Raw genomic sequence first — 25,804 nt, 5'->3', positions numbered from 1 at the left:
GGCATTACTTTCCAAATGCGCAGCTATTTCATCTTTAATAATTGATTGCAACATTTTCCCCACTACTGATGTCAGGCTAACCAGTCTATAATTACCTGTTTTCTCTCTCCCTTCTTTTTTAAAAAGTGGTGTTACATTAGCTATCCTACAGTCCATAGGAACTGATCCAGAGTTGATAGACTGTTGGAAAATGATCACCAATGCATCCACTAGTTCTAGGGCCACTTCCTTAAGTACTCTGGGATGCAAACTATCAGGCCCTGGGGATTTAAAGGCCTTCAATTCCATCAATTTCCGTCACACAATTTCCCGCCTAATAAGGATTTCCTTCACTTCCTCCTTCTCTCTAGACCCTCGGTCCCCTAGTATTTCCAGAAGGGTTCAACCATCACCTCTGTGCTCACTGACCTACATTGGCTCCAGGTCTAGCAAATCCTCAAATTTAAAATTCTATCCTCGCATTCAAATCCCTCTATGTCTTCGCCCCTTCCCAATTTCTGTAATCTCCTCCAGCCCCACATTCTTCCGAGAACTGTGCGTTCCTCCAATCCTGGCCTCTTGTTCATCCCCAATTCCCTTTGCCCCACCATTGACGGCCGTGCCTTCAGCCATCTAGGCCCTAAGCTCTCGAATTCCCTCCAATATCTCTCCGTCTCTTTCTCTCCTCCTTTTAAGTCACTCCTTTAAACCTACCTCTTTGACCACGACTTTTGGTAAGCTGTCCTAATAGCTCCTCAGTGGGACTCGGTGTTGAATTTTGTTTGATGACGCTCCTGGGGCATTTTACTACGTTAAAGGAGCTCTATAAATACAAGTTGGTGGTCTTATAAAACCTTGCAAACCCTTTTCTGATGGCCTTTGTGTTGAGTTTCAGTCCAAATGTGCAGAACAGGGCTTCTTTGATGAGGCCTCGGTGTGAGCGGAGGCACATGACTCAGTGGTGTCTGATCACAGGACTCTTAAAAACCATACCAATGTCAAACCGTCGCAGCTAAACCCCAAACCTTCCATTCATCTTGATGGTGGGCTGCGGGGATTATTTGCCCTGCCCACTAATCTTTTCTGTCAGATGAGCAACAAAGCCCATTCCGACTTCAATGGCACATGACCCGAGTCGCTTGTCGCCTGCAGGGTTGTGTTCAACAGCAAGGCAACAAAGCAACCAACCAAAGCTGATCATGATTGGCCTGAATTCTTTTTTTTTTCCCCACCTTGACTAAGCAACCGGCGCACAATTAAGCAAAACATCAAATACAAAGCTAATCCTGTTCAGGGAAAATCCCAGCTCACAATAATCCCTCAATTCTGAATGAGCAACAATTTCACTCTTTAATCAGTGCCTTGAATAGAACAGGATTAGGATGAAGTGAGCCTTTGCTTTTAAGGCATTCCTCCTGCCCCCCTTCACCGTCCCCCCGAGGTAAAAGAACAAAAAGTCTTCCCTGATCGAATGTTAACCCCATCCCGCCTCCCATAAAACGAAAGTAATCAATAGTAGGGATTGTGTAACAGGTGGAAACAAACTGTGCTGTGCCTAAGATCATGGGAGCTGACTGGAAATGTGTCTTTTTGCAGAGAACAACATTCTTGACTGATTTAAAAATTACTTGTAGATCATCTATGGAGTAGTTCACAGTTAGTCCAGGACCTGGAGGGTGGCTTGTGCTCACTGACCTACATTGGCTCCTGGTCCAGCAACGCCTCGATTTTAAAATTCTCATCCTCGTTTTCAAATCCCTCTTTTGCCTCGCCCCCTCTCTATCTCTGTGAGCTCCTCCAGTCCTACAATTCTGGCCTCTTGCGAATCCCCGATTTTCATCGCTTCACCATTGGCGGCCGTGCCTTCAGCTGCCTGGGCCCTAAGGTCTGGAACGCCCTCCCTAAACCTCTCCGCCTCTCTCACCTCCTTTAAGATTCTCCTGAAAACCCACCTCTTTGACCAGTCTTAATATCTCCTTGTGTAGCTCTGTGTCAAATCCTGTCTGAGAAAGGCACCTATGAAGCGCCTTGGGGTGTTTTACCATGTTAAAGGTGCTATATAAATGCACGCTGTTGTTTACTGGTCCTGCTGCAACTTAAACGCACTGCTCCTCCCATTGCTGTATTGCAAAACATTTACTAAAGCAATATCTCACATGACTGATTCAAGGTAAAAGTATTACATACGTTACCAGTACTGACAAATACAGGCCCTGCAGTCTGAAGAGGGGAGGCGGAGCAATAGGCCAGTACAGAAAGCACTGCCGGCACCTGTGCACATGCTCAGTGAGGGCTGCGCGCATGCCCCTGCCCTCCCAGCGCGTCCTGTGGGCTGTGAGCAGGAACCGATGCTCGCAGCCCCTATCCCCGGCTGAAGGGACGCCCCGATCTCGCCGCACCCTATCTCCGGCCGAGTGGCCTCCCGCAACGGCCGGCTGGCCCACTGAATTCCCAGGCAAGGTAGGACTTCGGTTCTATTTTTTATTTAGTGGCTGTGCTTGAGACTTTTTATTTGGGGGGGGGGGGGGTGGAGAGAAAGAGTGCATTGGGGGGGGGGAAAGTTTTGGGGGCGGAGAAAGGATGTTTTGGGGGAGGGAAGGGGGCGGGGGGAGAATATTTTGTATACCAGTATCTCCCTTTCTCTCTCTGGCTACCCCCACCCCCCCCACATCGTGGCCAGCAGCTCGCATTTCTCTGGTAGGATTTACTTCATTTTTATTAGTATTTTAATTATATTAGCTTTTCCTTGCAATGTTTGGTGCTTGGTTGTTGAGGTCCTCTCCAGTTCTCTTCCCTCCTCTATCCCTGCCCTAATGTCTGCCGAATGTGCACTGCTTTTTCTTCACTGCCCGCAAGTTTTTTCAGAGTTGGCCACATACGCTGACCCAAGTCGATTTGCAGTAAGTTTTTGCTGGCCAAAGTGGCATAAATGGCCAAAACTGGCGTAAGTGTCTGGGAACGCCCCCTTTTGAAAAAAAAAACTGAGCTAAAAAAAATCATACCTAACTGACTTAGTCTGGAGCAAATTCTTGGGGGAAAATGGCATTTTTTAACTTGCGCCAGAAAAAACAACTTACTCCAAAAAAATTGATGCAAGTCATGGCCAAAATTGGGCCCATAGTAACTGTTGTTGTGTGGGTTAATGCAGCAGACAGTTTGTCCAGAGCAAGGCCCTGCAAATAGCAGTGAGAAGAATTAGCGGTTAATCTGTTTTCAGCCTGAGGGATGAAAGTGGGCCAGGACAACAGGGCAACTCCCGGCTCTCTGCAAAAAAAAATTGCCATGGGATCTTTGACATCGACCTGAACAGACAGAAGGGCCCTCGGCTTGATGTCCCATTTGAAAGATAGTACCTTAGGCCATAAGAACATAAGAACATAAGAAATAGGAGCAGGAGTAGGCCATACAGCCCCTCGAGCCTGCTCTGCCATTTAATACGATCGTGGCTGATCTGATCATGGACTCAGCTCCACTTCCCCGCCTGCTCCCCATAATCACTTATTCCCCGATCGGTTAAGAAACTGTCTATCTCTGTCTTAAATTTATTCAATGTCCCAGCTGCCACAGCTCTGAGGCAGCGAATTCCACAGATTTACAACCCTCTGAGAGAAGAAATTCCTCCTCATCTCAGTTTTAAATGGGCAACCCCTTATTCTAAGATTATGCCCCCTATTCTAGTCTCCCCCATCAGTGGAAACATCCTCTCTGCATCCAACTTGTCAAGCCCCCTCATAATCTTATATATTTCGATAAGATCACCTCTCATTCTTCTGAATTCCAATGAATAGAGGCCCAACCTTTCCTCATAAGTCAACCCCCTATCTGCAAAATTTTTGCCTGTCTGTCATTTTGCAGATTTTCTGTGTCCTCTTCACACATTGCTCTTCTTCCCATCTTTGTATCATCAGCAAACTTGGCTACGTTACACTCAGTCCCTTCTTCCAAGTCATTATTATAGATTGTAAATAGTTGGGGTCCCAGCACTGATCCCTGCGGCATCCCACTAGTTACTGATTGCCAACCCAAGAATGAACCATTTATCCCAACTCTCTGTTCTCTGTTAGTTAGCCAATCTTCTAGCCATGCTAATATATTACCCCCAACCCTGTAAACTTTGATCTTGTGCAGTAACCTTTCATGTGGCACCTTGTCAAATGTCTTCTGAAAGTCCAAATACACCACATCCACTGGCTCCCCTTTATCCACCCTGTTTGTTACATCCTCAAAGAATTCCAGCAAATTTGTGAAACATGACTTCCCCTTCATAAATCCATGCTGACTCTGCCTGACCGAATTATGCTTTTCCAAATGCCCTGCTACTGCTTCTTTAATAATGCACTCCAACATTTTCCCAAACACAGATGTTAGGCTAACTGGTCTATAGTTTCCTGCTTTTTGTCTGCCTCTTTTTTTAAATAGGGGCGTTACATTTGCAGTTTTCCAATCTGCACATCTTTGATAGCACATAGGATATGGTAGCATGGTGGTTATGCTACTGGTCTAGTAATCCAGAAGCCTGGATTAATGATTCGGAGACATGAGTTCAAGCCACCTTGGCAGCTGGGGAATTTATTTGCAGTTAATTAAATAAATCTGGAATAAAAAACATGCATTAGTAATAGTGACCATAAAACTACCGGATTGTTGGAAAAACGCATGTGATTCACTCCATCATCATCATCATCATCATCATAGGCAGTCCCTCAGAATCAAGGAAGACTTGCTTCCACTCCTAAAGTGAGTTCTTTGATGGCTGAACAGTCTGATATGAGAGCCACAGACCCTGTTACAGATGGGACAGAGATTCGTCGAGGGAAGGGGTCGGTGGGGCTGGTTTGCCGCGCGCTCCTTCCGCTGCCTGTGCTTGACCTCTTCGCTCTTTGCGTTGAGACTCAAAGAGCTCAACGCCTTCCTGGATGCACTTTCTCCACCTCGGGCGGTCTTCGGCCAGGGTCTCCCAGGTGTCAGTGGGGATGTTGCACTTTATCAGGGAGGCTTTGAGGGTGTCCTTGTAACGTTTCCGCTGCCCACCTTTGGCTCATTTACCATGAAGGAACTCCGCATAAAGCATTTGCTTAAGGAGTCTCGTATCTGGCATGCGAACTATGTGGCCTGCCCAGTGAAGCTGATCGAGTGTGGTCAATGCTTCAATACTGGGGATCTTAGCCTGGACGAGAACACTGATGTTGGTGCGTATGTCCTCCCAGGGGATTTGCAGGATCAGTAATACAAAAGCAAAATACTGTGGATGCTGGAATCTGGAATAAAAACAGAAAATGCTGGAAATTTCAGCAGGTCAGGCAGCATCTGTGGAGAGAAAGCAGAGTTAATGTTTCAGGCCGATGATCCTTCGGAAACATTAACTCTGCTTCCTCTCGACAGATGCTGCCTGACCTGCTGAGCTTCTGTTTTTACATCTGGTTCACTAATATCCTTTAGGGAAGGTACATAAGAAAGTAAGAACATAAGAATTAGGAACAGGAGTAGGCCATCTAGCCCCTCGAGCCTGCTCCGCCATTCAACAAGATCATGGCTGAGCTGGCCGTGGACTCAGCTTCACTTACCTGCCTGCTCCCCATAACCCTTAATTCCCTTATTAGTTAAAAATCTATCTATCTGTGATTTGATTACATTCAATGAGCTAGCCTCAACTGCTTCCTTGGGCAGAGAATTCCACAGATTCACAACCCTCTGGGAGAAGAAATTCTTTCTCAACTCGGTTTTAAATTGGCTCCCCCGTATTTTGAGGCTGTGCCCCCTAGTTCTAGTCTCCCCGACCAGTGGAAACAACCTCTCTGCCTCGATCTTGTCTATCCCTTTCATGATTTTAAATGTTTCTATAAGATCCCCCCTCATCCTTCTGAACTCCAACGAGTAAAGACCCAGTCTGCTCAATCTATCATCATAAGGTAACCCCCTCATCTCCGGAATCAGCCTAGTGAATCGTCTCTGTAACCCCTCCAAAGCTAGTATATCCTTCCTTAAGTAAGGTGACCAAAACTACACGCAGTACTCCAGGCGCGGCCTCACCAATACCCTGTACAGTTGCAGCAGGACCTCCCTGCTTTTGTACTCCATCCCTCTTGCAATGAAGGCCAACATTCCATTCGCCTTCCTGATTACCTGCTGCACCTGCAAACTAACTTTTTCGGATTCATGCACAAGGACCCCCAGGTCCCTCTGCACCGCAGCATGTTGTAATTTCTCCCCATTCAAATAATATTCCCTTTTACTGTTTTTTTTTCCAAGGTGGATGAACTCACATTTTCCCGACATTGTATTCCATCTGCCAAACCTTAGTCCATTCGCTTAACCTATCCAAATCTCTTTGCAGCCTTTCTGTGTCCTCTACACAACCCGCTTTCCCACTAATCTTTGTGTCATCTGCAAATTTTGTTGCACTACACTCTGTCCCCTCTTCCAGGTCATCTATGTACATTGTAAACAGTTGTGGTCCCAGCACCGATCCCTGTGGCACACCACTAACCACCGATTTCCAACCCGAAAAGGACCCATTTATCCCGACTCTCTGCTTTCTGTTAGCCAGCCAATTCTCGGTCCATGCTAATACATTTCCTCTGACTCTGTGTATGTTTATCTTCTGCAGTAACCTTTTGTGTGGCACCTTATCGAATGCCTTTTGGAAATCTAAATACACCACATCCATCGGTACACCTCTATCCACCATGCTCGTTATATGCTCAAAGAATTCCAGTAAATTAGTTAAACATGATTTCCCCTTCATGAATCTATGTTGCGTCTGCTTGATTGCACTATTCCTATCTAGATGTCCCGCTATTTCTTCCTTAATGATAGCTTCAAGCATTTTCCCCACTACAGATATTAAACTAACCGGCCGATAGTTACCTGCCTTTTGTCTGCCCCCTTTTTTAAACAGAGGCGTTACATTAGCTGCTTTCCAATCTGCTGGTACCTCCCCAGAGTCCAGAGAATTTTGGTAGATTATAACGAATGCATCTGCTATAACTTCCACCATCTCTTAATACCCTGGGATGCATTTCATCCGGACCAGGGGACTTGTCTACCTTGAGTCCCATTAGCCTGTCCAGCACTACCCCCCAAGTGATAGTGATTATCTCAAGGTCCTCCCTTCCCACATTCCCGTGACCAGCAATTTTTGGCATGGTTTTTGTGTCTTCCACTGTGAAGACCGAAGCAAAATAATTGTTTAAGGTCTCGGCCATTTCCACATTTCCCATTATTAAATCCTCCTTCTCATCTTCTAAGGGACCAACATTTACTTTAGTCACTCTTTTCCGTTTTATATATCGGTAAAAGCTTTTACTATCTGTTTTTATGTTTTGCGCAAGTTTACTTTCGTAATCTATCTTTCCTTTCTTTATTGCTTTCTTAGTCATTCTTTGCTGTCGTTTAAAATTTTCCCAATCTTCTAGTTTCCCACTAACCTTGGCCACCTTATACGCATTGGTTTTTAATTTGATACTCTCCTTTGTTTCCTTGGTTATCCACGGCTGGTTATCCCTTCTCTTACCGCCCTTCTTTTTCACTGGAATATATTTTTGTTGAGCACTATGAAAGAGCTCCTTAAAAGTCCTCCACTGTTCCTCAATTGTGCCACCGTTTAGTCTGTGTTTCCAGTCTATTTTAGCCAACTCTGCCCTCATCCCACTGTAGTCCCCTTTGTTTAAGCATAGTATGCTCGTTTGAGACACTACTTCCTCACCCTCAATCTGTATTACAAATTCAACCATACTGTGATCACTCATTCCGAGAGGATCTTTTACTAGGAGATCGTTTATTTTTCCTGTCTCATTACACAGGACCAGATCTAAGATAGCTTGCTCCTTTGTAGGTTGTGTAACATACTTTCCTAAGAAACAATCCCGTATGCATTCTATGAATTCCTCCTGAAGGCTACCCCGTGCGATTTGATTTGACCAATCGATATGTAGGTTAAAATCCCCCATGATTACTGCCATTCCTTTTTCACATGCCTCCATTATTCCCTTGATTATTGCCCGCCCCACCTTGAAGTTATTATTTGGGGGCCTATAAACTACGCCCACCAGTGACTTTTTCCCCTTACTATCTCTAATCTCCACCCACAATGATTCATCATTTTATTCATTAGAGCCAATATCATCTCTCACAGCTGCCCTGATATCATCCTTTATTAACAGAGCTATGCCACCTCCTTTCCCTTCTTGTCTATCTTTCCGAATTGTCAGATACCCCTGTATGTTTAATTCCCAGTCTTGGCCCCCCTACAACCACGTTTCTGTAATGGCCACCAAATCATACCCATTTGTAATGATTTGTGCCGTCAACTCATTTACTTTATTCGAATGCTGCGTGCGTTTAGGTAGAGTGTTTTAATACTAGTTTTTAAACCATGATTTTTAGTTTTGGCCCCTCCTGCAGCCCCTTTTATATTCATACATATTGTCCCTTCCTGTCACCTTGTGGTTTACACTTACCCCAGTGCTACTCTGCTCTGTTGCCTCCTGCCTTTTGCATTCTTTCTTGGGGTCCTGTTCATCTGAGTTCTCACCCACTCTAACTAGCTCAGAGCCCTCTCCTGGGTTCCGAATTCGCCTTGCATTGAGGCACCGAGCTTTCATGCTTGCCTTTTTATTACAATTTGACCCTTTAGAATTTTGCTGTACAATGGCCCTTTTTGTTTTTTGCCTTGGGTTTCTCTGCCCTTCACTTTTACTCATCTCCTTTCTGTCTTTCGCTTTTGTCTCCATTTTGTTTCCCTCTGTCTCCCTGCATTGGTTCCCATCCCCCTGCCATATTAGTTTAACTCATCCCATACAGCACTAGCAAACACTCCCCCTAGGACATTGGTTCCGGTCCTGCCCAGGTGTAGACCACCCGGATTGTACTGGTCCCACCTCCCCCAGAACCTGTTCCAATGCCCCAGGAATTTGAATCCCTCCCTGCTGCACCACTGCTCAAGCCACGTATTCATCTGAGCTATCCTGCAATTCCTACTCTGACTAGCTCGTGGCACTGGTAGCAATCCTGAGATTATTACTTTTGAGGTCCTACATTTTAATTTAGCTCCTAGCTCCTTAAATTCGTCTCGTAGGGCCTCATTCCTTTTTTTACCTATAACGTTGGTACCAATGTGCACCATGACAACTGGCTGTTAACCATCCCTTTTCAGAATGTCCTGCACCCGCTCCGCGACATCCTTGACCCTTGCACCAGGGAGGCAACATACCATCCTGGAGTCTCGGTTGCGGCCGCAGAAACGCCTATCTATTCCCCTTACAATTGAATCCCCACTCTTTTCCCTGCCCTCCTGTGCAGCAGAGCCAGCCACGGTGCCATGAACTTGGCTGCTGCTGCCCTCCCCTGATGAGTCATCCCCCTCAACAGTACTCAAAGCGGTGTATCTGTTTTGCAGGGGGATGACCGCAGGGGACCCCTGCACCTACCTTCGTTGCACTGCTCTTCCTGCTGGTCTTCCATTCCCTAGCTTGCTGTGGACCCTTCACCTGCGGTAAGACCAACTCGCAACACATGCTACTCACGTCATTCTCAGCATCGTGGATGCTCCAGAGTGAATCCGCCCTCGGCTCCAATTCCGCAACGCGGACCGTCAGGAGCTGGAGGCGGATACACTTCCCGCACACGTAGTCATAGTTCCCACATGGTACAGGAGGAACATATCACGTGACCAAGCTCTCCTACCATGACTTAACCCTTAGTTACACTGAAATTGGCAACAACAATGCTAAAGTTTACTCACTGTTATCGAAGAGAAAAAAGAAAAACTACTCACCAATCAACAGCCAATCACTTACCCGCTTGACTGTGACGTCACCTTTCTGTTTCTTTCTACTTTTTTGCCTTCTCCCTGTAGCTGTACAAGAACGTCTCTCCATGCACCTCCTCGACACTGGGCCCTGGACTCCCTGCTGTGCCTTTTATAGGCCTCTCACCGAAGTCCCGACTGTCTCTCCACGCAACTTCGACACTGGGCCCCGGACTCCCTGCTGTGCCTTTTATAGACCTCTCACCGAAGTCCCGACTGCCTCTCTACGCACCTCCTCGACGCTGGGCCCCGGACTCCCTGCTGTGCCTTTTATAGGCCTCTCACCGAAGTCCCGACTGCCTCTCCACACACCTCCGACGCTCTGCCGTCCTTACATGATCTGCCCTGTATGTGACTCCAGACCCGCAGAAATGTGGTTAACTCTTAACCAGCCTCTGAAATGTCCTAGCAAGCCACTCAGTTGTAACAAAACCTCTACGAGAAACAATAATAAAACCAGATGGACCACACTGCATCAACTTCGGCACCGACTACAGATACGACAACGGCACACCCAGCCCAATCGATCCTGCAAAGTCCTTCATACCAACATCTGGGGACTTGTACCAAAATTGGGAGCCTAGTCAAGCAACAGCCAGACATAATCTTACTCACAGAATCATACCTTTCAGCCAATGTCCCAGACTGCTCCACCACCATCCCTAGGGTATACAGCACTGGGACTCCTCAACATTGACTCTGCACCCTATGAAGTCTCATGGCTTCAGGTCAAGCATGGGCAAGGAAACCGCCTGCTGAGTACCACCTACCACCCTCGATCAGCTGATGAATCAGTACTCCCCCATTGCCCCAAAACAACAATGGCAACTGAAATAATGCCATAGGAAAATCAATACCGGTGCGCTAAAAGATCCTTCTAAGAAAGCCCTATTCAGGCAGCGCCTCGCTACCAACCTGACGACTCCCAGTGGCCCAGAGATGTAGAGTGTCCACAGTGCCTAGTCAACCCTCAAGGCTTCCATAATCAGCACCTGCGAAGAGACGCTCGGTCACTTGACCAGGAAACACCAAGACTGGTTCGACAAGAACGACCAGGAGATCCAGGAGTTAATATGCTGCAAGGCATTCTTGGACTTGAAGCAGCAACACAACTCGAGGGCAAGAAAGCAGCTCAACAGGCGCATGAAGGCCGAGGTCCAACAGAAAACCCGCGACCTAAAGAACAGATGGTGGGTGGAGAAAGCTCAAGAAATCCAGCAGCTATCCGACAACCATGACATGCGAGGATTCTTCAGTACAGTCAAGACAACCTACGGCCCAAGCAGCCAAAGTCCTACCCCACTGCTGGCCAAGAACAAAGAGGTGCTCATCAAGGTCAGAGAGGCAGTCAGTGCCCGCTGGAAGGAGCACTTCGAGGATCTCCTCAACCGAGACTCTGTCTTCGACGTGAGTGTCTTCAACTCCATCCCGCAGCATGCCACCCGCCACCATCTCAGCACAACCCCAGCCCAGCACGAGGTTGAAAAGGCCATCTGACAACTGAAGAACAACAAGTCATCAGGAGCAGATGGAATCCCCACCGAAGCACCAAAATATGACGGAGAAGCATTACTGGCGCGGATTCGTGACCTCATCTTTCTTATCTGGAAGGAGGAGATCATGCCAGGAGATCTCAGAGACACTGCAATCGTGACCATCTTCAAGAAAGGTGACAAGTCCCACTGCGGTAACTACAGAGGAATCTCCCTGCTGTCGACCACCGGGAAAGTCGTCGCAAGAATCTTCCTGAATGCCGCCTTCCTATGGTTGAAGAGCTCCTCTCAGAGTCGCTATGCGGATTCCGATCACGAAGGGGCACAATGGACATGATCTTCACCGCGCGGCAGATACAAGAGAAATGCAGCACCAACCGTTGTACATGGCCGCCTTCGACATCACAAAAGCCTTTGACATGATCAATCGTGAGGGATTATGGAGCGTCCTCCTCCGATTCGGCTGCCCTGAAATGTTTGTCACCATTCTCCGCCTGCTCCACGATGACATGCAAGCCATGATCCTGATCAACGGACCCACCACAGACCCATTCCACGTTCGGACCGGGGTCAAACAGGGCCGCGCCATCGTACCAACGCTCTTCTCGATCTTCCTTGCTGCAATGTTCCATCTCACCCTCAGCAAGGTACCCGCTGGAGTGGAGCTAAATTACAGGACAAACGGGAACCTGTTCAACCTCCGCCATCTCCAGCCCAGATCCAAGATCATCCCATCCTCCATCATCGAACAACAGTATGCAGATGACGCCTGCATCTGCGCACACGTGGAGGACGAACACCAACCCATCGTCAACATCTTCACCAAGGCATATGAGAGCATGGGCCTTGCACCAAACATCCGTGAGACAAAGGTCCTCTACCAACCTTACCTCGCCACATTGTACCGCCCCCTGATTATCAAAATCCACGACGAGGCCTTGGACAATGTGAACCATTTTCCATACCTCGGGAGCCTACTGTCAACAAGGGCAGACATCGACTATGAGGTCCAACACCGCCTTCAGTGTGCCAGTGCAGCCTTCGGTCACCTGAGGAAGAGTGTTTGAAGACCAGGACCTCAAACCTGGCACCAAGCTCATGGTCTACAGAGCAGTGATGGTACCCACCCTCCTATATGGCTCAGAGACATGGACTTAGTACAGCAGGCACCTCAAAACACTGGAGAAGTGCCACCAACGTTGCCTCCGCAAAATCCTGAAAATCTATTGACAGGATAGGTGCACCAACGTCAGTGTCCTCGCTCAGACCAATATCCCCAGCATCAAAGCACTGACCACACTCGATCAGCTCCGCTGGATGGGCCACATCGTTCTCATGCCTGACACGTGATTCCCAAAGGAAGCGCTCTACTCGGAGCTCCGACATGGCAAGCAAGCTCCAGGTGGTCAGAGGAAATGCTTCAAGGACACCCTCAAAGCCTCCTTGAAAAATTATAACATCCCCACCAACACCTGGAAATCCCTAGCCCAAGACCGTCCAACGTGGAGGAGAAGCATCCGGGAAAGCGCTGAACGCATCAAGTCTCCTCGCCGAGAGCAAGCTGAAGCCAAGCGTTGACAGCAGAAGGAGCGCGTAGCAACCCAGGTACCCCACCCACCTGTTCCTTCAACCACCGTCTGCCCTATTTGTGACAGAGACTGTGGGTCCCGCATTGGACTCTTCTGAGAACTCATTTTTAGTGTGGAAGCAAGTCATCCTCAACTCCGAGGGACTGCCTATAATGTGATGATGATGATTCCTCCATGTTGAACACCACTTGGAAGAAGCACTGAAAGTAGCAAGGGCACAGAATGTACTCTGAGTGGGGGCCTTCAGTGTCCATCACCAAGAGTGGTTCGGTAGCACCACTACTGACCGAGCTGGCCAAGTCCTGAAGGACATAGCTGCCAGACTGAGCTTGCAGCAGGTGGTGAGAAAACCAACACAAGGGAAAACCTACTTGACCTCGCCCTCACAAATCTACCTGTCGCAGATGCATCTGTCCATGACAGCATTGGTAGCAGTAACCACCGCACATAATTAGATGAAGTCCTTACTACTAGGGAGATCAAGGGGTATGGCGAGAAAGCAGGAATGGGGTACTGAAGTTGCATGTTCAGCCATGAACTCATTGAATGGCAGTGCAGGCTAGAAGGGCCGAATGGCCTACTCCTGCAACTATGTTTCTATGTTTCTATGTTTCATTATGGAGACGAAGTCCCGTCTTCATACTAAGGACACCCTCCATTATGTTGTGTGGCACTACCACCATGCTAAATGGAATAGATTGAGAACAGTTCTAGCAGCCCAAAACTCGGTATGCATGAGGTGCTGTGTGCCATCAGCAGCAGCAGAATTGTATTCCACCGCAATCTGTAACCACATGGCCCGGCATATCCCTCACTTTACCATTACCATCAAGCCAGGGGACCAATCCTGGTTCAATGAGGCATGTAGAAGAGCATGTAGAAGAGCATTCCAGGAGTAGCAGCAAGCATACCTAAAAATTAGGTGCCAACCTGGGGAAGCTGCAGCTCGAGACTACATGCATGCTAGAAAGTGGAAGCAGCATGCCACAGACAGGGCTAAACGATCCCACAATCAATGGATCAGATCAAAGCTCTGCAGTCCTGCCACATCCAGTCGTGAATGGTGGTGGACCATTAAACAACTAACGGGAGGAGGAGCCTCAATGATGGCGGAGCCCAGCCAGCACATCAGTGCAATAAAGCAAGGTTGAAGCATTTACAACCATCTTCAGCCAGAAGTGCCGAGTGGATGATCCATCTCGACCTCCTTCTGAGGTCCCCACCATCACGGAAGCAAGTTTTCAGCCAATTCGATTCACTCCACATTATATCAAGACACTGCTGAGTGCACTGGATACAGCAAAGGCTATGGGTCCTGACAACATCACAGCTGTCTTGCTGAAGACTGTGGTCCAGAATTAGCCATGCCTTTAGCCAAGCTGTTCCAGTACAGCTAGAACACTGGCATCTATCCGACAATGTGGAAAACTGCCCAGGTATGTCATGTCCACAAAAAGCAGGACGAATCTAATATGGCCAATCACCACCCCATTAGTCTACACTCAATCATCAACAAAGTGATGGAACGTATTGTCGTCAGTGGTATCAAGCGATACTTCTCTGACCACCAGAAACTTAACTGGAACAGCCACACAAATTCTGTAGCAACAAAAGCAGATCACAGGCTGGGTATTCTGGGGCAAGTGTCTCACCTCCTGACTCCCCAAGCCTTTCCACCATCTACAAGGCACAAGTCAGGAGTGTGATACATAGAAACATAGAAAATAGGTGCAGGAGTAGGCCATTCGGCCCTTTGAGCCTGCACCACCATTCAATAAAATCATGGCTGATCATTCACCTCAGTACCCCTTTCCTGCTTTCTCTCCATAATCCTTGATCCCTTTAGCCGTAAGGACCATATCTAACTCCCTCTTGAATATATCCAATGAGAGAGGCTGGGGCGGGGGGTGGGGGTGAGAGGGGCTTGGTGGGGGGGGGTGAAGAGAGAGGCTGGGGTGGGTGGGGGGCTGGGGGAGAGGAGGAGAGAGAGAGAGAATGGTGATAGACACGGGTGAGGGTGGAAACAGATCAAGGGACATCATTGGGGTGGATGAAATTGAGAAGTCACGACACTGTCACTATTCACTTCATACCAAATAAACCTATAAACCTATAAACAATCCGAAATCAATGCCTGCCCGATCTATGATGGTGGGGAGGGGGGTCGGTGGGGGGGGAGGGGAGGAGCATACACTTGCGCTGGGGTAAGGCACTTTGGCTCTACTTGCCTGGATGAGTGCAGCTCTAACAACACTCAAGTAGCTCAACACCATCCAGGACAAAGCATCCCGTTTGATTGGCACCCCATCCACCTGAACGATTCACTCCCTCCACCACTGGTGTACCATGGTTGCTGTGTGTACCATCTACAATATGCACTGTAGCAACTCGCCAAGGCTTCTTCGGCAGCATCTCCAAACCCACAACCTCTACCACCTAGAAGGACAAGGGCAGCAGGGACATGGGAACATCACCACCTGCAAGTTCCCCTCCAAGTTACACACCATCCTGTCTTGGAAATATATCGCTGTTCCTTCATCGTTGCTGGGTCAAAATCCTGAAACTCCCTCCCTAACAGCACAGTGGGAGCACCTTCACCACACAGACTGCAGCGGTTCAAGAAGGTGACTCACTGCCATCTTCTCAAGGGCAATTAGGGATGGGCAATAAATGCTGGCCTTGCCAGCGACGCCCACATCCCATGAACGAATTTTTAAAGAAATGTCAGAAGCGTTGGTGTGGAAGGTGAATTTGATGGAACAGATGTGACCGAAGCAGAGAAACTTGGAGAATGGAATGCGTGAGAAGTTCTAATTGTCATGATCACACACAATAATATTCAAGTATCAGCATGTGGCCCACCATGGGTGCGATGACGTTTACGTATATCCTGAAGCTACATTAGAGTGAGTGTGTGAAGACTGACGGCTGGGGGAACAAGGTGCACCCTCTTGCATAATGTAGATGCATGTTAAAGTATGAAAGTACTTTACAATCTTCTGAGGGGAAGAAAATTGTAAATGTCATAAAGACTCACATTCTATTAACAGAAGGTAGTGGTGGGCTTTCATACCTTGGTTGTCCCAAGAACATAAGAAATAGGAACAGGAGTAGGCCATTTGGCCCTTCGGGCCTGCTCTACCATTCAACAAGATCATGGCGGATCTTCAACCTTAGCTTCACTCTCCTGCCCCATCCCCATATCCCTTGATGACCCTAGAGGCTAAAACCTATCGATCTCAGTCTTGAATACACTCAACAGCTGAGCATCCACAGCCCTCTGGGATAAAGTATTCCAAAGATTCACAATCCGCTGGGTGGAGAAATTTCTTCTCATCTCGGTCCTAATTGGCCGACCTCTTATCCTGAGACCATGCCCCCCTAGCTCTAGACTCTCCAGCCAGGGGAAACAACCGCTCAGCATTTACCCTGCCAATTCTCCTCAGAATCTTATATGTTTCAATGAGATCACCTCTCATTTTTATAAACTCTAGAGAGTATAGGCCCACCTTACTCAATCTCTCCCAGTAAGGTTATTACACGTCCGACACTGCGGTCAGATGTGCTGTACAGTGGAGGTGACAGTCACACTAGTCGTCACCTCACCCCATTCTCTCTGTGCTTCCTGTCTTGGGTCCTGTACTGCTCAGTGCCGAGAGGTGCAGATAACAGGCCAGTCTAGTACAGAGATCCTTCCAGGCATTTTATCTCCAAAAAAGCTTGCAGCCTTGAAACTGATGAACCACTATATTTGCCCCTTTAAGCATGCTACAAGCAACGTTGCCCCTAATGTGCACAGGCGTATGGCCGCACATCATTCCGGAGGTCCCACGCAAACTGCTCACGAGCTGTTGCTACTAGAAATCACACCTTGCTCTGTTCTCCTACTCCTCCGGCACTTTCTCATCCTTTTGAGCATCTCACCTTATTCCACCCCCTCACCTCTCATAAAATTCTCGTTCTCTACCGCACATCCAAGTACCATAAAAAATGTATTTCCGAGATATCTTCACTGCTTTACTCCCTCAGCCTCTGAACCCAACAACTTATCCTCGGTGATTTCAACCTCCATCTCAATTCATCATGCTCTCTCTCCTCCTGAGTTCAGTAACCTCCTATCCTCCCTTAATCTCTCCCTCCATGTAAACTCCCCAACCCGTATTCACGGCCACCCTCTCGAACTTGTCATCTCCCGTGGCCTCGCTACTCCCATCGTGTCAATCACTACCACCTCTCACAACCCCTCCACGGTCTCTAAATTATCAGACTGCTTGTCCGACATCCAGTTTTGGATCAGAAGAAATTTTCTCCATTTAAATAATGAGAAGACCGAAGTTCCCTAGCCACTGACTCCATCCCTCTGCCCAACATCTGTCTGAGGCTGAACCACACTGTCCACAACCTTGGTGTCATATTTGAGCCTGAAATAACCTTCTAACCACATATCCACCACACAACTAAGACCGTCTATTTCCACCTCCATAACATCGCCCGACTCCACCCTTTTCTCAGCTGATCCGTTACTAAAACCCTCATCCATGCCTTTGTTACCTCTAGACTTGACTATTCCAATACGCTCCTGGCTGGCCTCCCACATTCTACCCTACGTAAATGTGAGGTGATCCAAAACTCAGCTGCCCATGTTCTAACTCACGCCAAGTCCCTCTCACCCCTGTGCTCGCTGATCTACATTGGCTTCTGGTTAAGCAACACCTCAATTTCAAAATTCTCATCCTTGTTTTCAAATCCCTCCATGGCCTCACCCCTCCCTATCTCTGTGACCTCTTCCACCATTACAACCTCCCCGACATATCTGCGCTCCTCTAATTCTGCCTTCTTGAGCATCCCTGATTATAATCGCTCAACCATTGGTGGCCGTGCCTTCAGCTGCCTCGGCCCTAAGCTCTGGAAATCCCTGCCTAAAACTCTTCGGGCCCGAAATTGTTGGCCTTACCGCCTGCTGCTGCCGACTGCCAACGAGTTTTTTCGGCGGTCTCCCCTCGGTGAGAGATTCCTCATGGTCTGCTGCCGGAGGGAGGGGAGTACTGCTGGGAACTGACGGCCGATGGCGGCCAAGTCACGTAAATGACCTCCCGCCCGCCGAGCTGCCATATTGGTGTGGGCGGGAGTTGGCGGGAGTCAGCGGCAGCAGGGGGGAGGACCGCTGTGTGGAGGCCGGCCTAACCTTGACGGTAAGTATGAAGACCTGCAAAAAAACTTAGTGAATATGTTTTAATTTCTTTTCAGTGTTTTACCTGTTTGGGGTCCCCTGAAGGCATTCTGGTGGGTTTTTTTTGTGAAGATTTTTATTTTTCAGTGTTCCCCTCTCCCTGGGCCCGACTCAATCCTCGGCGGCACTTTGGCGATGATCGCATTTGCCGCCGACATTGAGAGCTCCCGCCCGAGCTGCCCAGATTGATGGCGTAAATTGTTATTTGGCCGCCGGACGGTACTGCCAACTCTTTTAAAGGGATCTTCCTGGCAAAGTACCGCCCGGTCTCTCGGCCACCATCGGCGGTCATTTGGGCGGCACTTGAGTGGGCCTTGGCTTCCACCACGCTCGGGCCCTTCGCCTCTCCTTTAATATGCTCCTTAAAACCTACCTCTTTGACCGAGCTTTTTGTCACCTGCCCTAATTTCTCCTTATGTGGCACATTGTCAAATTTCTTGGGGCTGAAATTCGGTTGCTAATGCCAGCTGTTACTGCCTGGGAGAGGCTGCAACGGGGCGTAACTGGCTGGGCGCCAGCGGTAGTGCCACCTGATGGGAAATTGGGTTCTGCTTTTTCAAGGGCGCAAAGAATTGCCGTCTCGCCGTCTAACGCCATGGAAATCCCGACGTCAAGGTCCTGGTGCCAATGTCAGCTTCAAGGTATGTCTGCAGGAGGTGGCAATCTTTAAAGGGATTTGCAGTCGGCCCACAGAGGTCGCGGTCAGTACTGCATTCTCTCCTCTCAGAGCGCAGAGGTGGCGTGCTGCGACTACTCAGCTTCACAACCAGTATTTCGTAAATATTGGTGGGTTTCAGGTCAGATCCGTTTGCGACAAGCATATCGCGGCTACCTTCTGCAACTTAATGGGGGCAGTGATGGCACACCATGTCGCACTGCGGAGACGACGACAAAGGTGCCGGCTACAGAGACGGCTTCAGGCCAATGTGGGTCCACACCAGAGGAGAGGCAGGAGGCCGTACACTCGCAGAGTTTACCATGTGCATTACTCTTACCTTGATAGCGCATAAGAAGGCTGCGGTTTCTCAAGGAAATGGTCACCAAGTTCTGCCACCTCCTGCAGACATACCTTGAAGCTGACATTGGCACCAGGACCTTTGCTATCAGTGCCAGTGAAAGTAATAGTAGCCCTCAACTTCTACATTACCGGGTCCTTGCAAGCTCCTGTAACATTTCACAGTTTCCAGTACATTGCTGCATTCGACAGGTGACTGACTCTCTCGTCAGGTGACTGACACTCTCGACAGGTGACTGACACTCTCGACAGGTGACTGACTCTCTCGACAGGTGACTGACTCTCTCGACAGGTGACTGACTCTCTCGTCAGGTGACTGACACTCTCGTCAGGTGACTGACACTCTCGACAGGTGACTGACTCTCTCGTCAGGTGACTGACTCTCTCGACAGGTGACTGACTCTCTCGTCAGGTGACTGACACTCTCGACAGGTGACTGACTCTCTCGTCAGGTGACTGACTCTCTCGACAGGTGACTGACTCTCTCGTCAGGTGACTGACTCTCTCGACAGGTGACTGACTCTCTCGTCAGGTGACTGACTCTCTCGACAGGTGACTGACTCTCTCGACAGGTGACTGACTCTCTCGTCAGGTGACTGACACTCTCGACAGGTGACTGACTCTCTCGACAGGTGACTGACTCTCTCGTCAGGTGACTGACTCTCTCGACAGGTGACTGACTCTCTCGTCAGGTGACTGACTCTCTCGACAGGTGACTGACTCTCTCGTCAGGTGACTGACACTCTCGACAGGTGACTGACTCTCTCGACAGGTGACTGACTCTCTCGACAGGTGACTGACTCTCTCGTCAGGTGACTGACACTCTCGACAGGTGACTGACTCTCTCGACAGGTGACTGACTCTCTCGACAGGTGACTGACTCTCTCGACAGGTGACTGACTCTCTCGTCAGGTGACTGACACTCTCGTCAGGTGACTGACTCTCTCGACAGGTGACTGACTCTCTCGTCAGGTGACTGACTCTCTCGACAGGTGACTGACTCTCTCGACAGGTGACTGACACTCTCGTCAGGTGACTGACTCTCTCGTCAGGTGACTGACTCTCTCGACAGGTGACTGACTCTCTCGTCAGGTGACTGACTCTCTCGACAGGTGACCGACTCTCTCGTCAGGTGACTGACTCTCTCGACAGGTGACTGACTCTCTCGTCAGGTGACTGACTCTCTCGACAGGTGACTGACACTCTCGACAGGTGACTGACTCTCTCGACAGGTGACTGACTCTCTCGTCAGGTGACTGACTCTCTCGACAGGTGACTGACTCTCTCGTCAGGTGACTGACACTCTCGTCAGGTGACTGACTCTCTCGACAGGTGACTGACTCTCTCGTCAGGTGACTGACTCTCTCGACAGGTGACTGACACTCTCGACAGGTGACTGACTCTCTCGACAGGTGACTGACTCTCTCGTCAGGTGACTGACTCTCTCGACAGGTGACTGACTCTCTCGTCAGGTGACTGACACTCTCGACAGCCGCCGAATGGACTACACAAAGTTCAGCATGTCCGGGGAGAGCCAGTATGAGTACTCCTGTGGCTTTGCCAGGATAGCGGGCTTCCCCAGGGTTCAGGGGGCCACTGATTGTTCGCATGTGGCATTGCGGGCCCTGCTTCACAATGGAGAGGTGTTTCGGAATCGAAAGGACGACCACTCCCTCAACGTTCAGCTGGTATGCGATCACAGGCAGATGATCCTCGCTGTCAACACCCGCTATCCTGGCAGCTGCCACGGTGTCTTCATCCTGTGGGGGAGCAGTGTGCCACGACTGCTCGAGCCACCGCATGAAGGCTGTGGCTGGCTCATCGGCAACAATGAATATGGTCTCGCCGCCTGGCTGATGATACCCCTCCGCAATCCCACCACTCCTGCCGAACAGCGCTACAAAATCAGCCATACCGCAACCAGGACCATTATAGAGCAAACTATCGGGGTTCTGAAGCAGCATTTCTGCTGCCTTGACCACTCTGGAGGGCATTTCAGTACTCACCTGATAGTGTCCATCTTCACCGTTGTGTGCTGCATGCTACACAACCTGGCCATTGTTATGTTCAGAATAAATCCACAGGACTATATTGCAAGCTCAAACTGTTGTGACCTTGGTCTCTTTATTCAGACTCCAGAGTGGAGAAGCAGCATGGTGAATCACCTTTTATACCTGCTTGCCCCAGGGTGCAGGAGGTGACCCTTAGGTCTCCGACAGGTGTGCCCCCTAGTGGTGAGGCTTACATAAATACATAACATCACTCCCGCCCCCCCCCCCCCTCCCCCTAAAGTCTTATGTGCAAGTTATTTGCAAGTTGAGGCGATCTGGTGCCCCGCGTCACCGGGTCGATCGCCTGGGTTGAAGTCCTGACATCGTGGGTTCATCATCGTGGTTGACGGCAAAATTGATCGTGTTAGTGGGTCGCTGGGGGCCAGGTCCTTTCACAGTGGTTCCTAGTTATCTGTGGTTCGCAGTTTGGTCTTGTCCAACTGCTTTACTTGTTAGCCCAGTACATGGTTTCACAATCAAATGCTCCGTTTTCATCACATACACTCCATTCCCCCCCCCTTGGCTAATGTGGTGCTAGCGGCCCAACTGGGGCCCTGAACATGGTCTACATCACTTATTCTGATTTCGGGTGGAAGGGCCATGCAATTATGGTACATTCTCTGCTGATGGCATACGGAAGGCTCGGTTCTGAATGATTCTGTCTGGTGACTGTGTAGCACCCAGGATAGCCAGGTCTGTAGGGAGTCTACCGTGACACACGTGGTGCTAGGATTAGTGATTTGGGCTGCCTGCTCCAGGCTATTGTCGCTGACCCTGAGGTCTGGCAAGCCCAGGATGGCCGCAGTGGCCTTGAGACTTTCGGTAGTGGCGGGAGACCTAGTGGTCCTTGGGCCGTAGTATGGGGAGCATGGACCACTGACTGTGTGTAGCCGCCCTGCCTTACTTTGCAACGTTGGGATGGGTCTTTCATCTCTGCATGGATAGGTTGCCACATCCCGTCTAGCAGTTCACCTTTGGCAGGTGGTAACGTGGGATCCTGGCTGGTCCAGGTCCTAAACTGGGGAGTGTTACGGTTGACCCCTGGCTTTCTAGCACTTCCATGATCACGAGTGGGTCTGCAAGCTGCACTGTTTCCATCCCGGTGGTGGGCAACGGTAGCTAACTGAGGGCATTAGTGCCGCTCTCAGTGCCTGGCCCGTGGCGGATCATGTTACAATGCACAGACAGAGTTAGACATTCTCGAAACAACGCATCGATAATGGTGTCTCTGCTCTCCCAAGCTTGTGGGATGAGCAGCTTGTCTGTGTCGAGCACATATTGGGACACTCTTTGGTACGTCTCTAGTCCCGTGATCACAGGCTGCTGCTTTGTTTAACTTATTGGATACATGTTCAATCATTTGGGGCTCACCCGCTACTTTTGCTTGCTGCACAACACTCCCGACCCCATGCAGTAACATCTCACTTGCTACGAATATATTGTTAGATACGTATACAACTGGTTGGGGTTCGCCCGCTACTTTGGCTTGCAGTACAACACACCCGACCTCGTGTGATAACATATCACTAGTTACAAGTACTTTGTCAGATACATATACGACCGGTTGGTGTTTGCCCGCTACTTTGGCTTGTTGTAAGGTACCCCCAACCCCATATAATGGCACATCATTGGCCGCGATAGACTGCTCATAAGGGTTACATAGTGCACACAATTTATTTGAGCGTAGTGAATTCCGGGCCTTCACAGCGGCCGCCCCTTTACCTTTGACCCAAACCCAGTCGTCTTCCTTGCTGGGCAACACATTCCTCCGTTCCGTTGCGGCGACCACCTGTGGTCTGGACGCACTCTCGTCCCGTGGTCTGGACGCACTCTCGTCCCGTGGTCTGGACGCACTCTCGTCCCGTGGTCTGGACGCACTCTCGTCCGTGTCCGTGATGCCGACTGCCGTGTTCTTCCTTCCCAGGTGAGGAGAATCGCCCTGCACTTGATCTCAATGAAGGCTTCCCAATCATCACCCTCAACAGATCTCTCAAGAATACAATGGCAAAATAGATTTTTAACCAATAATGGAATTAAGGGTTACGGGGAGTGGGCGGGTAAGTGGAGCTGAGTCCACAGCCAGATCAGCCATGATCTTATTGAATGGCGGAGCAGGCTCGAGGGGCTAGGTGGCCTACTCCTGTTTCTAATTCTTATGTTCTTCTTATGTTCTTCTTACCGCGTGAAAGTTCGTGATCCGTTACTCGTCGCCAATTTTTTATGTTCAGAATAAATCCACAGGACTATATCGCAAGCTCAAACTGTTGTGACCTTGGTCTCTTTATTCAGACTCCAGAGTGAGGAAGCAGCATGGTGAATCACCTTTTATACCTGCTTGCCCCAGGGTGCACAGGTGACCCTTAGGTCTCCCACAGGTGTGCCTCCTGGTGGCATGTCTTACATTTTGGTAAGGTTTACATACATACATAACAGCCATCATGAGGGGCCAGCCATTACCAGCAGGGATGGATAATCCACCTCAGGAAGACGACAGTGATGAAGAGGAAGATGAGGAGCTTCAGCCAAGGAGGAGGCAGCCTGACACTGTTGCGAATGCAAGAGCTGCTCATCAGAGATTCATCGCGCATCAATTCCAGTGAATGATGCAAGATGTGACGAATGGCCAGCCTATTCACCTAGCAATCTACTGAAGACATTGCGCCCCAACCTCCAGACTCCATGTATATAAATGGCAAGACAAAAATGTGACAAATCAAAATAATTTTTATTTGCAACAAAAACCATAGTATGCTGAAAAGAAGCAAAAAAGGACACCATCATCCACAGCCAATAATAATGGAAACCAGACCCCTTGAAACATTCTCACTCACACCCACGTGCAAATATTTACATGAGTTCATATTCAAACAAGGACACCATCTCTTGCCACTATCACACACATCTTTAGTGCGTCATCCAAGTGCAACTATTTACATGAGTTCATAGTCGAGCAAGGCCACCATCTCTGGCCACTATAACTCACATTTTTAGTGGCTCTTGCTCAGTGCTTCCCCACCCTTTCCCTTTACCCCCCCTCCCACACTAACTGCTCCTCCTCAATGGGGTTTCAGTGCCTGCAGCAAGGCTGGTAGAAGATTGTTCTGTATGTGCCGCGGCCACAGCTGATGGCCGAGCAGGACGTTCCCCAACAGCTCGGGCCCTGGAAGGGCCGGCTGCAGACTGCATCACCTTAGCATAGGTGGCAGCACTCTGTGGCGGATGGGTTGCAGAGAGCGGCAGGGGCAAGGACGGAATGATGTTGTCCTGAGACGGGACATCACATTGCAACAGGTCCGACGTGCTGTTACTCCTCCGGGGCACAGCCTCAGCATCTGGATCAATCTGGGTGCTTCTGCAACGTTATGTCCCCGTTGAACTGATGGGGCCCCAGACACGATGCAGGAGTCAGTGCCTGCCTGGCATCAAGTTAGCTCTGCATAAGCACAGACTGTGACTGTAGCACACCACAGAGCTGATTGATGCCACCACGAACTGACAACATGATAGTCTGTAGGCCTACCGTGGCGTAAGCCTGGTGCTCAACGGCTACTGCCACGTCAACCATAGCCCATGCCACCATGTCTGGGACCCCATGGTCACTTGTCGCATCCAGCATCCGTTGGTATCTACCAAGGATGGGCTCGGTGGGCTGCTGAGAGGCATGTGTGATAGTTGAGGTGGACTCCGCCATCCTCACAGCGAGTGCATCGAGACTTTCGGGAACTCTTGCCAATGAACCCGGTAGATCGTTGTGCATCCGCAATGACTGACTTGCGACATCCTCTAATTCGGGCTCCTCATCAGAGTGCAGCTGAGCATTACTCAGATGCGCAGTCACCCTCCGGGGAGCTGGCTCCGGGGCCTCTGTAAGGGGTGGTTTGTAGGGGGTCAGCTTTCCCTTCTGACCTTATATGAGCGGTTCCGAATCACTCCCACACCCTTGGTTCTAGACACTGGAATTATGAAGGGACGGTGACAGACTTGGACAGACAATCGGTTTCAAGGTAGGAAGCAAGTATGGCTTTATTGTGTTTAAAAAGAAGTAAAAGGCACACCTTTAATAACACACACAGACCAATACACACTGAGGGGTACAACACATTGAATAAAATGTCAAATTACAGTCTGTGGGGAAACGAATACAGCTTAAACTCTAAATGGGGTAAAAAGGCGAATGCAGATACATTTACACAAGTTCTCCCAGCCTCCCTCCTCCTAATTCCCCTAACTAACGAAGTTATAGCTCTGGGGATTCAGGGGCTATGCTCACCAATCCCTTTTGACAGTTGCCGGTGAATCGTGGTTTCGGGGTTCGCTGCACTTGGCCTTCTAGGCGAGCCGTACCCCGGTCGGAGGAGAGGACTTCGGACTGCGTAGTCTTCGGTTGGGGTGCGTCCGTTGATGCGGTAAGTTGCGTTTTGGATGTATGGGGTAAGTACCCACTTTCTTTGGTTAGGAATAGTTTAGTTAGTCCCTTTTGGTAATTTCTCACCCATTGGTCATTCCGAAGTAGATTGTAGAGTGGAAATAAATGTCGATTCTTCGGTTTTTGCTGAGTTGGTTTCGGTTGGTCGTTTCGCTGGTTGTGGTGGCCCGGGTTGTCAATTTGGTTTTGTGGGCCTCGTGCTCAGTCAGTTCT

This window comes from Pristiophorus japonicus, chromosome 1, assembly GCF_044704955.1.
Source record: "Pristiophorus japonicus isolate sPriJap1 chromosome 1, sPriJap1.hap1, whole genome shotgun sequence".
Taxonomy (NCBI): Eukaryota; Metazoa; Chordata; class Chondrichthyes; family Pristiophoridae; genus Pristiophorus; species Pristiophorus japonicus.
This window is presented reverse-complemented; position numbering follows the sequence as displayed.